Source organism: Stenella coeruleoalba (assembly GCF_951394435.1).
Source record: "Stenella coeruleoalba genome assembly, contig: scaffold_28, whole genome shotgun sequence".
In the NCBI taxonomy this organism is placed as follows: Eukaryota; Metazoa; Chordata; class Mammalia; order Artiodactyla; family Delphinidae; genus Stenella; species Stenella coeruleoalba.
The window spans coordinates 920406-932431 of record NW_027645921.1 but is presented as its reverse complement, the minus strand read 5'-3'; the positions used below and the strand labels follow the sequence as shown (position 1 = coordinate 932431).

The window sequence follows — 12026 nt, the reverse complement described above, 5'->3', positions numbered from 1 at the left end:
CAATCCATAGGTTTTTAAGATACTTACTAGTCAGGTACATTCTTAGGCGTTTAATATGCGGTGTTGAGTCCATTTCGTTGAGCAAGGAGTAGCTCTTGTCTATTCCATATTTGGCTTAAGGAACTTTATCTGTGCTCATTTCAATCTCTGGTTTTATGCAGCACCCCAACTCACCTTTCCCCTTAAGCAAGCATAAGTTGGTTTTCTAAATTTGAGACCCTGTTCTGTTCTGTAATTCAGTTCCTGTGTAGCCAAGTTTACATTCCGTGTATTACTGATATCTTATGATGTTTCTTTTTCTGTGTGACTTATTTCAGTTAGAATCATCGTACCTGAATCTACTCATTATGCTGCTACGGGCCTGATGACATAGATTTCATTGCTGAGTGATACTGCATTGTACGTAAGTACCACAAGTTCTTTATCCATTTTTCACTTTCTGCGATGTTGAACTTGTACTGTAAACAAGGTTCTTGTAAACAGAGCCGTTCCAAACTTTGGGGTGGCTGTGTCTTTTTGATTTTAATTTCCCTAAGCTATAGGACCATAAGTGGCAGTGCCCTAGGCTCTGTTGCTTTGTTTTTTAGATGTTTCTGTAAACACCATACACTTCTCCCTAGTGGTTGTTGGCAATTTACATCCCGCCCATCAGCATAACAAGGCTCCCAGTTCTCCATGGCCTGTCCTGCCTTTCTGGATTTTACACTTTTTTCAGATGGCCCTTTTGACCGGGGGGAAGTGAGACTTCATTGTAGTGCAGATTTCCTTTGCAAGCTTGCTTGGTTGGCCAAAAAGGGCGTATGCGTTTTTTCCTGAATATATTCAGGAAAAAACGCATACGCCCTTTTTGGCCAAGTGCATCATTGTGGACGTTCTGCCTCTTTTCCTATGCTTTCAATGCAATTCCAGTCTACCTCCTGAAATCGGTTTCCTGCAATTCTGCCCCGCTTTCAAGTCCTCTTGGCAGCCTTACTTCAGTCTATTTTTGGACGATAGCTGTCATTTATAACTCTGCAGGTTTGTGAATTACAGTGCCCCTGAGCTCCTTTCTTCAACTCGCTTTCTTGTGACCTGGCCGCAACACCGCAGGATGGCTTCAGGCCCTAATCTGGTTCCGGCACGGCACGCTGAGCCTTTGGTTATTTCCTCTTCCTGGTGGGAAATGAGAGTTAAATTTGCCCGTGCAGACACCTCCAGCTAGCCTCTCATTGGTTCTCGCTATTCCTGTTCATCTTCCGCAGAAATTGCAAACTGGGCCAAACAGGAGGTTAAAGGCGCTGACTCTCCAAGTGGGGAGAGTGTTAGTAAAGCGTCTGGAATGTTGCACCCGAGTACCAGGGGAGGAAAACTGAGACATATTTGAACATGTCTCCCGTTCACATGGTTGATCATAGTTGGGTTCCACATGCATGTTTTAGCTGAAGGAAGAATACCTTAAACCTGGAGAGTTAAGACCCGTGTAATGGGTACCATGCAATATGACTTCAAAGGGTCTTCATTTGCTCACCGAACCTCTCCAATCCTATCACTGCTGCGTTTATGCCCCTGTACACATGCTTGATTCTCTTTCGGAGACATAGCAATCCATAGGTTTTTAAGATACTTACTAGTCAGGTACATTCTTAGGCGTTTAATATGCGGTGTTGAGTCCATTTCGTTGAGCAAGGAGTAGCTCTTGTCTATTCCATATTTGACATAAGGAACTTTATCTGTGCTCATTTCAATCTCTGGTTTTATGCAGCACCCCAACTCACCTTTCCCCTTAAGCAAGCATAAGTTGGTTTTCTAAATTTGAGACCCTGTTCTGTTCTGTAATTCAGTTCCTGTGTAGCCAAGTTTACATTCCGTGTATTACTGATATCTTATGATGTTTCTTTTTCTGTGTGACTTATTTCAGTTAGAATCATCGTACCTGAATCTACTCATTATGCTGCTACGGGCCTGATGACATAGATTTCATTGCTGAGTGATACTGCATTGTACGTAAGTACCACAAGTTCTTTATCCATTTTTCACTTTCTGCGATGTTGAACTTGTACTGTAAACAAGGTTCTTGTAAACAGAGCCGTTCCAAACTTTGGGGTGGCTGTGTCTTTTTGATTTTAATTTCCCTAAGCTATAGGACCATAAGTGGCATTGCCCTAGGCTCTGTAGCTTTGTTTTTTAGATGTTTCAGGAAACACCATACACTTCTCCCAAGTGGTTGTTGGCAATTTACATCCCGCCCATCAGCATAACAAGGCTCCCAGTTCTCCATGGCCTGTCCTGCCTTTCTGGATTTTACACTTTTTTCAGATGGCCCTTTTGACCGGGGGGAAGTGAGACTTCATTGTAGTGCAGATTTCCTTTGCAAGCTTGCTTGGTTGGCCATAAAGGGCGTATGCGTTTTTTCCTGAATATATTCAGGAAAAAACGCATACGCCCTTTTTGGCCAAGTGCATCATTGTGGACGTTCTGCCTCTTTTCCTATGCTTTCAATGCAATTCCAGTCTACCTCCTGAAATCGGTTTCCTGCAATTCTGCCCCGCTTTCAAGTCCTCTTGGCAGCCTTACTTCAGTCTATTTTTGGACGATAGCTGTCATTTATAACTCTGCAGGTTTGTGAATTACAGTGCCCCTGAGCTCCTTTCTTCAACTCGCTTTCTTGTGACCTGGCCGCAACACCGCAGGATGGCTTCAGGCCCTAATCTGGTTCCGGCACGGCACGCTGAGCCTTTGGTTATTTCCTCTTCCTGGTGGGAAATGAGAGTTAAATTTGCCCGTCCAGACACCTCCAGCTAGCCTCTCATTGGTTCTCGCTATTCCTGTTCATCTTCCACAGAAATTGCAAACAGGGCCAAACAGGAGGTTAAAGGCGCTGACTCTCCAAGTGGGGAGAGTGTTAGTAAAGCGTCTGGAATGTTGCACCCGAGTACCAGGGGAGGAAAACTGAGACATATTTGAACACGTCTCCCGTTCACATGGTTGATCATACTTGGGTTCCACATGCATGTTTTAGCTGAAGGAAGAATACCTTAAACCTGGAGAGTTAAGACCCGTGTAATGGGTACCATGCAATATGACTTCAAAGGGTCTTCATTTGCTCACCGAACCTCTCCAATCCTATCACTGCTGCGTTTATGCCCCTGTACACATGCTTGATTCTCTTTCGGAGACATAGCAATCCATAGGTTTTTAAGATACTTACTAGTCAGGTACATTCTTAGGCGTTTAATATGCGGTGTTGAGTCCATTTCGTTGAGCAAGGAGTAGCTCTTGTCTATTCCATATTTGACTTAAGGAACTTTATCTGTGCTCATTTCAATCTCTGGTTTTATGCAGCACCCCAACTCACCTTTCCCCTTAAGCAAGCATAAGTTGGTTTTCTAAATTTGAGACCCTGTTCTGTTCTGTAATTCAGTTCCTATGTAGCCAAGATTACATTCCGTGTATTACTGATATCTTATGATGTTTCTTTTTCTGTGTGACTTACTTCAGTTAGAATCATCATACCTGAATCCACTCATTGTGCTGCTAAGGGCCTGATGACACAGATTTCATTGCTGAGTGATATTGCTTTGTAAGTAAATACCACAACTTCTTTATCCATTTTTCACTTTCTGCGATGTTGAACTTGTACTGTAAACGAGGTTCTTGTAAACAGAGCCGTTCCAAACTTTGGGGTGGCTGTGTCTTTTTTATTTTAATTTCCCTAAGCTATAGGACCATAAGTGGAAGTGCCCTAGGTTCTGTTGCTTTGTTTTTTAGATGTTTCAGGAAACACCATACACTTCTCCTGAGTGGTTGTTGGCAGTTTACATCCCGCCCATCAGCATAACAAGGCTCCCAGTTCTCCATGGCCTGTCCTGCCTTTCTGGATTTTACACTTTTTTCAGATGGCCCTTTTGACCGGGGGGGAAGTGAGACTTCATTGTAGTGCAGATTTCCTTTGCAAGCTTGCTTGGTTGGCCAAAAAGGGCGTATGCGTTTTTTCCTGAATATATTCAGGAAAAAACGCATACGCCCTTTTTGGCCAAGTGCATCATTGTGGACGTTCTGCCTCTTTTCCTATGCTTTCAATGCAATTCCAGTCTACCTCCTGAAATCGGTTTCCTGCAATTCTGCCCCGCTTTCAAGTCCTCTTGGCAGCCTTACTTCAGTATATTTTTGGACGATAGCTGTCATTTATAACTCTGCAGGTTTGTGAATTACAGTGCCCCTGAGCTCCTTTCTTCAACTCGCTTTCTTGTGACCTGGCCGCAACACCGCAGGATGGCTTCAGGCCCTAATCTGGTTCCGGCACGGCACGCTGAGCCTTTGGTTATTTCCTCTTCCTGGTGGGAAATGAGAGTTAAATTTGCCCGTCCAGACACCTCCAGCTAGCCTCTCATTGGTTCTCGCTATTCCTGTTCATCTTCCGCAGAAATTGCAAACTGGGCCAAACAGGAGGTTAAAGGGACTGACTCTCCAAGTCGGGAGAGTGTTAGTAAAGCATCTGGAATGTTGCACCCAAGTACCAGGGTACGAAAACTGAGACATATTTGAACACGTCTCCCGATCACATGGTTGATCATACTCTAGGTTCCACATGCATGTTTTAGCTGAAGGAAGAATACCTTAAACCTGGGTAGTTGAAACCCGTGGAATGGGTACCATGCAATATGACTTCAAAGGGTCTTCATTTGCTCACCGAACCTCTCCAATCCTATCACTGCTGCGTTTATGCCCCTGTACACATGCTTGATTCTCTTTTGGAGACATAGCAATCCATAGGTTTTAAGATACTTACTAGTCAGGAACATTCTTAGGCGTTTAATATGGGGTGTTGAGTCCATTTCTTTGAGCAAGGAGTAGCTCTTGTCTATTCCATATTTGGCTTAAGGAACTTTATCTGTGCTCATTTCAATCTCTGGTTTTATGCAGCACCCCAACTCACCTTTACCCTTAAGCAAGCATAAGTTGGTTTTCTAAATTTGAGACCCTGTTCTGTTCTGTAATTCAGTTCCTGTGTAGCCAAGTTTACATTCCGTGTATTACTGATATCTTATGATGTTTCTTTTTCTGTGTGACTTACTTCAGTTAGAATCATCATACCTGAATCCACTCATTGTGCTGCTAAGGGCCTGATGACACAGATTTCATTGCTGAGTGATATTGCTTTGTAAGTAAATACCACAACTTCTTTATCCATTTTTCACTTTCTGCGATGTTGAACTTGTACTGTAAACGAGGTTCTTGTAAACAGAGGCGTCCCAAACTTTGGGGTGGCTGTTTCTTTTTGATTTTAATTTCCCTAAGCTATAGGACCATAAGTGGAAGTGCCCTAGGTTCTGTTGCTTTGTTTTTTAGATGTTTCAGGAAACACCATACACTTCTCCCGAGTGGTTGTTGGCAATTTACATCCCGCCCATCAGCATAACAAGGCTCCCAGTTCTCCATGGCCTGTCCTGCCTTTCTGGATTTTACACTTTTTTCAGATGGCCCTTTTGACCGGGGGGAAGTGAGACTTCATTGTAGTGCAGATTTCCTTTGCAAGCTTGCTTGGTTGGCCAAAAAGGGCGTATGCGTTTTTTCCTGAATATATTCAGGAAAAAACGCATACGCCCTTTTTGGCCAAGTGCATCATTGTGGACGTTCTGCCTCTTTTCCTATGCTTTCAATGCAATTCCAGTCTACCTCCTGAAATCGGTTTCCTGCAATTCTGCCCCGCTTTCAAGTCCTCTTGGCAGCCTTACTTCAGTCTATTTTTGGACGATAGCTGTCATTTATAACTCTGCAGGTTTGTGAATTACAGTGCCCCTGAGCTCCTTTCTTCAACTCGCTTTCTTTTGAGCTGGCCGCAACACCGCAGGATGGCTTCAGGCCCTAATCTGGTTCCGGTACGGCACGCTGAGCCTTTGGTTATTTCCTCTTCCTGGTGGGAAATGAGAGTTAAATTTGCCCGTCCAGACACCTCCAGCTAGCCTCTCATTGGTTCTCGCTATTCCTGTTCATCTTCCGCAGAAATTGCAAACTGGGCCAAACAGGAGGTTAAAGGCGCTGACTCTCCAAGTGGGGAGAGTGTTAGTAAAGCGTCTGGAATGTTGCACCCGAGTACCAGGGGAGGAAAACTGAGACATATTTGAACACGTCTCCCGTTCACATGGTTGATCATACTTGGGTTCCACATGCATGTTTTAGCTGAAGGAAGAATACCTAAAACCTGGGTAGTTGAAACCCGTGGAATGGGTACCATGCAATAAGACTTCAAAGGGTCTTCATTTGCTCACCGAACCTCTCCAATCCTATCACTGCTGCGTTTATGCCCCTGTACACATGCTTGATTCTCTTTTGGAGACATAGCAATCCATAGGTTTTAAGATACTTACTAGTCAGGTACATTCTTAGGCGTTTAATATGCGGTGTTGAGTCCATTTCGTTGAGCAAGGAGTAGCTCTTGTCTATTCCATATTTGGCTTAAGGAACTTTATCTGTGCTCATTTCAATCTCTGGTTTTATGCAGCAACCCAACTCACCTTTCCCCTTAAGCAAGCATAAGTTGGTTTTCTAAATTTGAGACCCTGTTCTGTTTTGGAATTCAGTTCCTGTGTAGCCAAGTTTACATTCCGTGTATTACTGATATCTTATGATGTTTCTTTTTCTGTGTGACTTATTTCAGTTAGAATCATCGTACCTGAATCTACTCATTATGCTGCTACGGGCCTGATGACATGGATTTCATTGCTGAGTGATACTGCATTGTACGTAAGTACCACAAGTTCTTTATCCATTTTTCACTTTCTGCGATGTTGAACTTGTACTGTAAACGAGGTTCTTGTAAACAGAGCCGTTCCAAACTTTGGGGTGGCTGTGTCTTTTTGATTTTAATTTCCCTAAGCTATAGGACCATAAGTGGCAGTGCCCTAGGCTCTGTTGCTTTGTTTTTTAGATGTTTCAGGAAACACCATACACTTCTCCCGAGTGGTTGTTGGCAATTTACATCCCGCCCATCAGCATAACAAGGCTCCCAGTTCTCCATGGCCTGTCCTGCCTTTCTGGATTTTACACTTTTTTCAGATGGCCCTTTTGACCGGGGGGAAGTGAGACTTCATTGTAGTGCAGATTTCCTTTGCAAGCTTGCTTGGTTGGCCAAAAAGGGCGTATGCGTTTTTTCCTGAATATATTCAGGAAAAAACGCATACGCCCTTTTTGGCCAAGTGCATCATTGTGGACGTTCTGCCTCTTTTCCTATGCTTTCAATGCAATTCCAGTCTACCTCCTGAAATCGGTTTCCTGCAATTCTGCCCCGCTTTCAAGTCCTCTTGGCAGCCTTACTTCAGTCTATTTTTGGACGATAGCTGTCATTTATAACTCTGCAGGTTTGTGAATTACAGTGCCCCTGAGCTCCTTTCTTCAACTCGCTTTCTTGTGACCTGGCCGCAACACCGCAGGATGGCTTCAGGACCTAATCTGGTTCCGGCACGGCACGCTGAGCCTTTGGTTAATTCCTCTTCCTGGTGGGAAATGAGAGTTAAATTTGCCTGTCCAGACACCTCCAGCTAGCCTCTCATTGGTTCTCGCTATTCCTGTTCATCTTCCACAGAAATTGCAAACTGGGCCAAACAGGAGGTTAAAGGGACTGACTCTCCAAGTCGGGAGAGTGTTAGTAAAGCGTCTGGAATGTTGCACCCAAGTTCCAGGGTACGAAAACTGAGACATATTTGAACACGTCTCCCGATCACATGGTTGATCATACTCTAGGTTCCACATGCATGTTTTAGCTGAAGGAAGAATACCTTAAACCTGGGTAGTTGAAACCCGTGGAATGGGTACCATGCAATATGACTTCAAAGGGTCTTCATTTGCTCACCGAACCTCTCCAATCCTATCACTGCTGCGTTTATGCCCCTGTACACATGCTTGATTCTCTTTTGGAGACATAGCAATCCATAGGTTTTAAGATACTTACTAGTCAGGAACATTCTTAGGCGTTTAATATGGGGTGTTGAGTCCATTTCATTGAGCAAGGAGTAGCTCTTGTCTATTCCATATTTGGCTTAAGGAACTTTATCTGTGCTCATTTCAATCTCTGGTTTTATGCAGCACCCCAACTCACCTTTACCCTTAAGCAAGCATAAGTTGGTTTTCTAAATTTGAGACCCTGTTCTGTTCTCTAATTCAGTTCCTGTGTAGGCAAGTTTACATTCCGTGTATTACTGATATCTTATGATGTTTCTTTTTCTGTGTGACTTATTTCAGTTAGAATCATCATACCTGAATCCACTCATTGCGATGCTAAGGGCCTGATGACACAGATTTCATTGCTGAGTGATATTGCTTTGTAAGTGAATACCACAACTTCTTTATCCATTTTTCACTTTCTGCGATGTTGAACTTGTACTGTAAACGAGGTTCTTGTAAACAGAGGCGTCCCAAACTTTGGGGTGGCTGTGTCTTTTTGATTTTAATTTCCCTAAGCTATAGGACCATAATTGGCAGTGCCCTAGGCTCTGTTGCTTTGTTTTTTAGATGTTTCAGGAAACACCATACACTTCTCCCGAGTGTCTGTTGGCAATTTACATCCCGCCCATCAGCATAACAAGGCTCCCAGTTCTGCATGGCCTGTCCTGCCTTTCTGGATTTTACACTTTTTTCAGATGGCCCTTTTGACCGGGGGGAAGTGAGACTTCATTGTAGTGCAGATTTCCTTTGCAAGCTTGCTTGGTTGGCCAAAAAGGGCGTATGCGTTTTTTCCTGAATATATTCAGGAAAAAACGCATACGCCCTTTTTGGCCAAGTGCATCATTGTGGACGTTCTGCCTCTTTTCCTATGCTTTCAATGCAATTCCAGTCTACCTCCTGAAATCGGTTTCCTGCAATTCTGCCCCGCTTTCAAGTCCTCTTGGCAGCCTTACTTCAGTCTATTTTTGGACGATAGCTGTCATTTATAACTCTGCAGGTTTGTGAATTACAGTGCCCCTGAGCTCCTTTCTTCAACTCGCTTTCTTGTGACCTGGCCGCAACACCGCAGGATGGCTTCAGGACCTAATCTGGTTCCGGCACGGCACGCTGAGCCTTTGGTTAATTCCTCTTCCTGGTGGGAAATGAGAGTTAAATTTGCCTGTCCAGACACCTCCAGCTAGCCTCTCATTGGTTCTCGCTATTCCTGTTCATCTTCCGCAGAAATTGCAAACTGGGCCAAACAGGAGGTTAAAGGGACTGACTCTCCAAGTCGGGAGAGTGTTAGTAAAGCGTCTGGAATGTTGCACCCAAGTACCAGGGTACGAAAACTGAGACATATTTGAACACGTCTCCCGATCACATGGTTGATCATACTCTAGGTTCCACATGCATGTTTTAGCTGAAGGAAGAATACCTTAAACCTGGGTAGTTGAAACCCGTGGAATGGGTACCATGCAATATGACTTCAAAGGGTCTTCATTTGCTCACCGAACCTCTCCAATCCTATCACTGCTGCGTTTATGCCCCTGTACACATGCTTGATTCTCTTTTGGAGACATAGCAATCCATAGGTTTTAAGATACTTACTAGTCAGGAACATTCTTAGGCGTTTAATATGGGGTGTTGAGTCCATTTCGTTGAGCAAGGAGTAGCTCTTGTCTATTCCATATTTGGCTTAAGGAACTTTATCTGTGCTCATTTCAATCTCTGGTTTTATGCAGCACCCCAACTCACCTTTACCCTTAAGCAAGCATAAGTTGGTTTTCTAAATTTGAGACCCTGTTCTGTTCTGTAATTCAGTTCCTGTGTAGGCAAGTTTAAATTCCGTGTATTAGTGATATCTTATGATGTTTCTTTTTCTGTGTGACTTATTTCAGTTAGAATCATCATACCTGAATCCACTCATTGCGATGCTAAGGGCCTGATGACACAGATTTCATTGCTGAGTGATATTGCTTTGTAAGTGAATACCACAACTTCTTTATCCATTTTTCACTTTCTGCGATGTTGAACTTGTACTGTAAACGAGGTTCTTGTAAACAGAGGCGTCCCAAACTTTGGGGTGGCTGTGTCTTTTTGATTTTAATTTCCCTAAGCTATAGGACCATAATTGGCAGTGCCCTAGGCTCTGTTGCTTTGTTTTTTAGATGTTTCAGGAAACACCATACACTTCTCCCGAGTGTCTGTTGGCAATTTACATCCCGCCCATCAGCATAACAAGGCTCCCAGTTCTCCATGGCCTGTCCTGCCTTTCTGGATTTTACACTTTTTTCAGATGGCCCTTTTGACCGGGGGGAAGTGAGACTTCATTGTAGTGCAGATTTCCTTTGCAAGCTTGCTTGGTTGGCCAAAAAGGGCGTATGCGTTTTTTCCTGAATATATTCAGGAAAAAACGCATACGCCCTTTTTGGCCAAGTGCATCATTGTGGACGCTCTGCCTCTTTTCCTATGCTTTCAATGCAATTCCAGTCTACCTCCTGAAATCGGTTTCCTGCAATTCTGCCCCGCTTTCAAGTCCTCTTGGCAGCCTTACTTCAGTCTATTTTTGGACGATAGCTGTCATTTATAACTCTGCAGGTTTGTGAATTACAGTGCCCCTGAGCTCCTTTCTTCAACTCGCTTTCTTGTGACCTGGCCGCAACACCGCAGGATGGCTTCAGGCCCTAATCTGGTTCCGGCACGGCACGCTGAGCCTTTGGTTATTTCCTCTTCCTGGTGGGAAATGAGAGTTAAATTTGCCCGTCCAGACACCTCCAGCTAGTCTCTCATTGGTTCTCGCTATTCCTGTTCATCTTCCGCAGAAATTGCAAACTGGGCCAAACAGGAGGTTAAAGGGACTGACTCTCCAAGTCGGGAGAGTGTTAGTAAAGCGTCTGGAATGTTGCACCTGAGTACCAGGGTACGAAAACTGAGACATATTTGAACACGTCTCCCGTTCACATGGTTGATCATACTTGGGTTCCACATGCATGTTTTAGCTGAAGGAAGAATACCTTAAACCTGGAGAGTTGAGACCCGTGGAATGGGTACCATGCAATATGACTTCAAAGGGTCTTCATTTGCTCACCGAACCTCTCCAATCCTATCACTGCTGCGTTTATGCCCCTGTACACACGCTTGATTCTCTTTTGGAGACATAGCAATCCATAGGTTTTAAGATACTTACTAGTCAGGTACATTCTTAGGCGTTTAATATGGGGTGTTGAGTCCATTTCGTTGAGCAAGGAGTAGCTCTTGTCTATTCCATATTTGGCTTAAGGAACTTTATCTGTGCTCATTTCAATCTCTGGTTTTATGCAGCACCCCAACTCACCTTTACCCTTAAGCAAGCATAAGTTGGTTTTCTAAATTTGAGTCCCTGTTCTGTTCTGTAATTCAGTTCCTGTGTAGCCAAGTTTACATTCCGTGTATTACTGATATCTTATGATGTTTCTTTTTCTGTGTGACTTACTTCAGTTAGAATCATCATAACTGAATCCACTCATTGTGCTGCTAAGGGCCTGATGACACAGATTTCATTGCTGAGTGATATTGCTTTGTAAGTAAATACCACAACTTCTTTATCCATTTTTCACTTTCTGCGATGTTGAACTTGTACTGTAAACGAGGTTCTTGTAAACAGAGCCGTTCCAAACTTTGGGGTGGCTGTGTCTTTTTGATTTTAATTTCCCTAAGCTATAGGACCATTAGTGGAAGTGCCCTAGGTTCTGTTGCTTTGTTTTTTAGATGTTTCAGGAAACACCATACACTTCTCCCGAGTGGTTGTTGGCAATTTACATCCCGCCCATCAGCATAACAAGGCTCCCAGTTCTCCATGGCCTGTCCTGCCTTTCTGGATTTTACACTTTTTTCAGATGGCCCTTTTGACCGGGGGGAAGTGAGACTTCATTGTAGTGCAGATTTCCTTTGCAAGCTTGCTTGGTTGGCCAAAAAGGGCGTATGCGTTTTTTCCTGAATATATTCAGGAAAAAACGCATACGCCCTTTTTGGCCAAGTGCATCATTGTGGACGTTCTGCCTCTTTTCCTATGCTTTCAATGCAATTCCAGTCTACCTCCTGAAATCGGTTTCCTGCAATTCTGCCCCGCTTTCAAGTCCTCTTGGCAG

At 43.8% G+C, this 12026-nt stretch overlaps 1 long non-coding RNA gene across 27 annotated transcripts in view; it reads left to right on the top strand.

Annotated features, from left to right (window-relative positions):
• LOC307181468 overlaps positions 1 to 12026 on the top strand; it is a 1676472-nt gene that overhangs the window by 1635053 nt on the left and 29393 nt on the right. For 18 of the 27 annotated variants that reach the window (XR_013826833.1, XR_013826835.1, XR_013826836.1 and 15 more), the window contains one exon: positions 11377 to 11401. The exons of 1 other annotated variant lie outside the window; for it this stretch is intronic. This is a non-coding gene — a long non-coding RNA (uncharacterized lncRNA). Of the gene's footprint in view, positions 1 to 11376; positions 11402 to 12026 lie in introns of those variants that run through there. 8 more of the 27 variants (XR_013826852.1, XR_013826853.1, XR_013826854.1 and 5 more) reach the window with 1 other exon arrangement.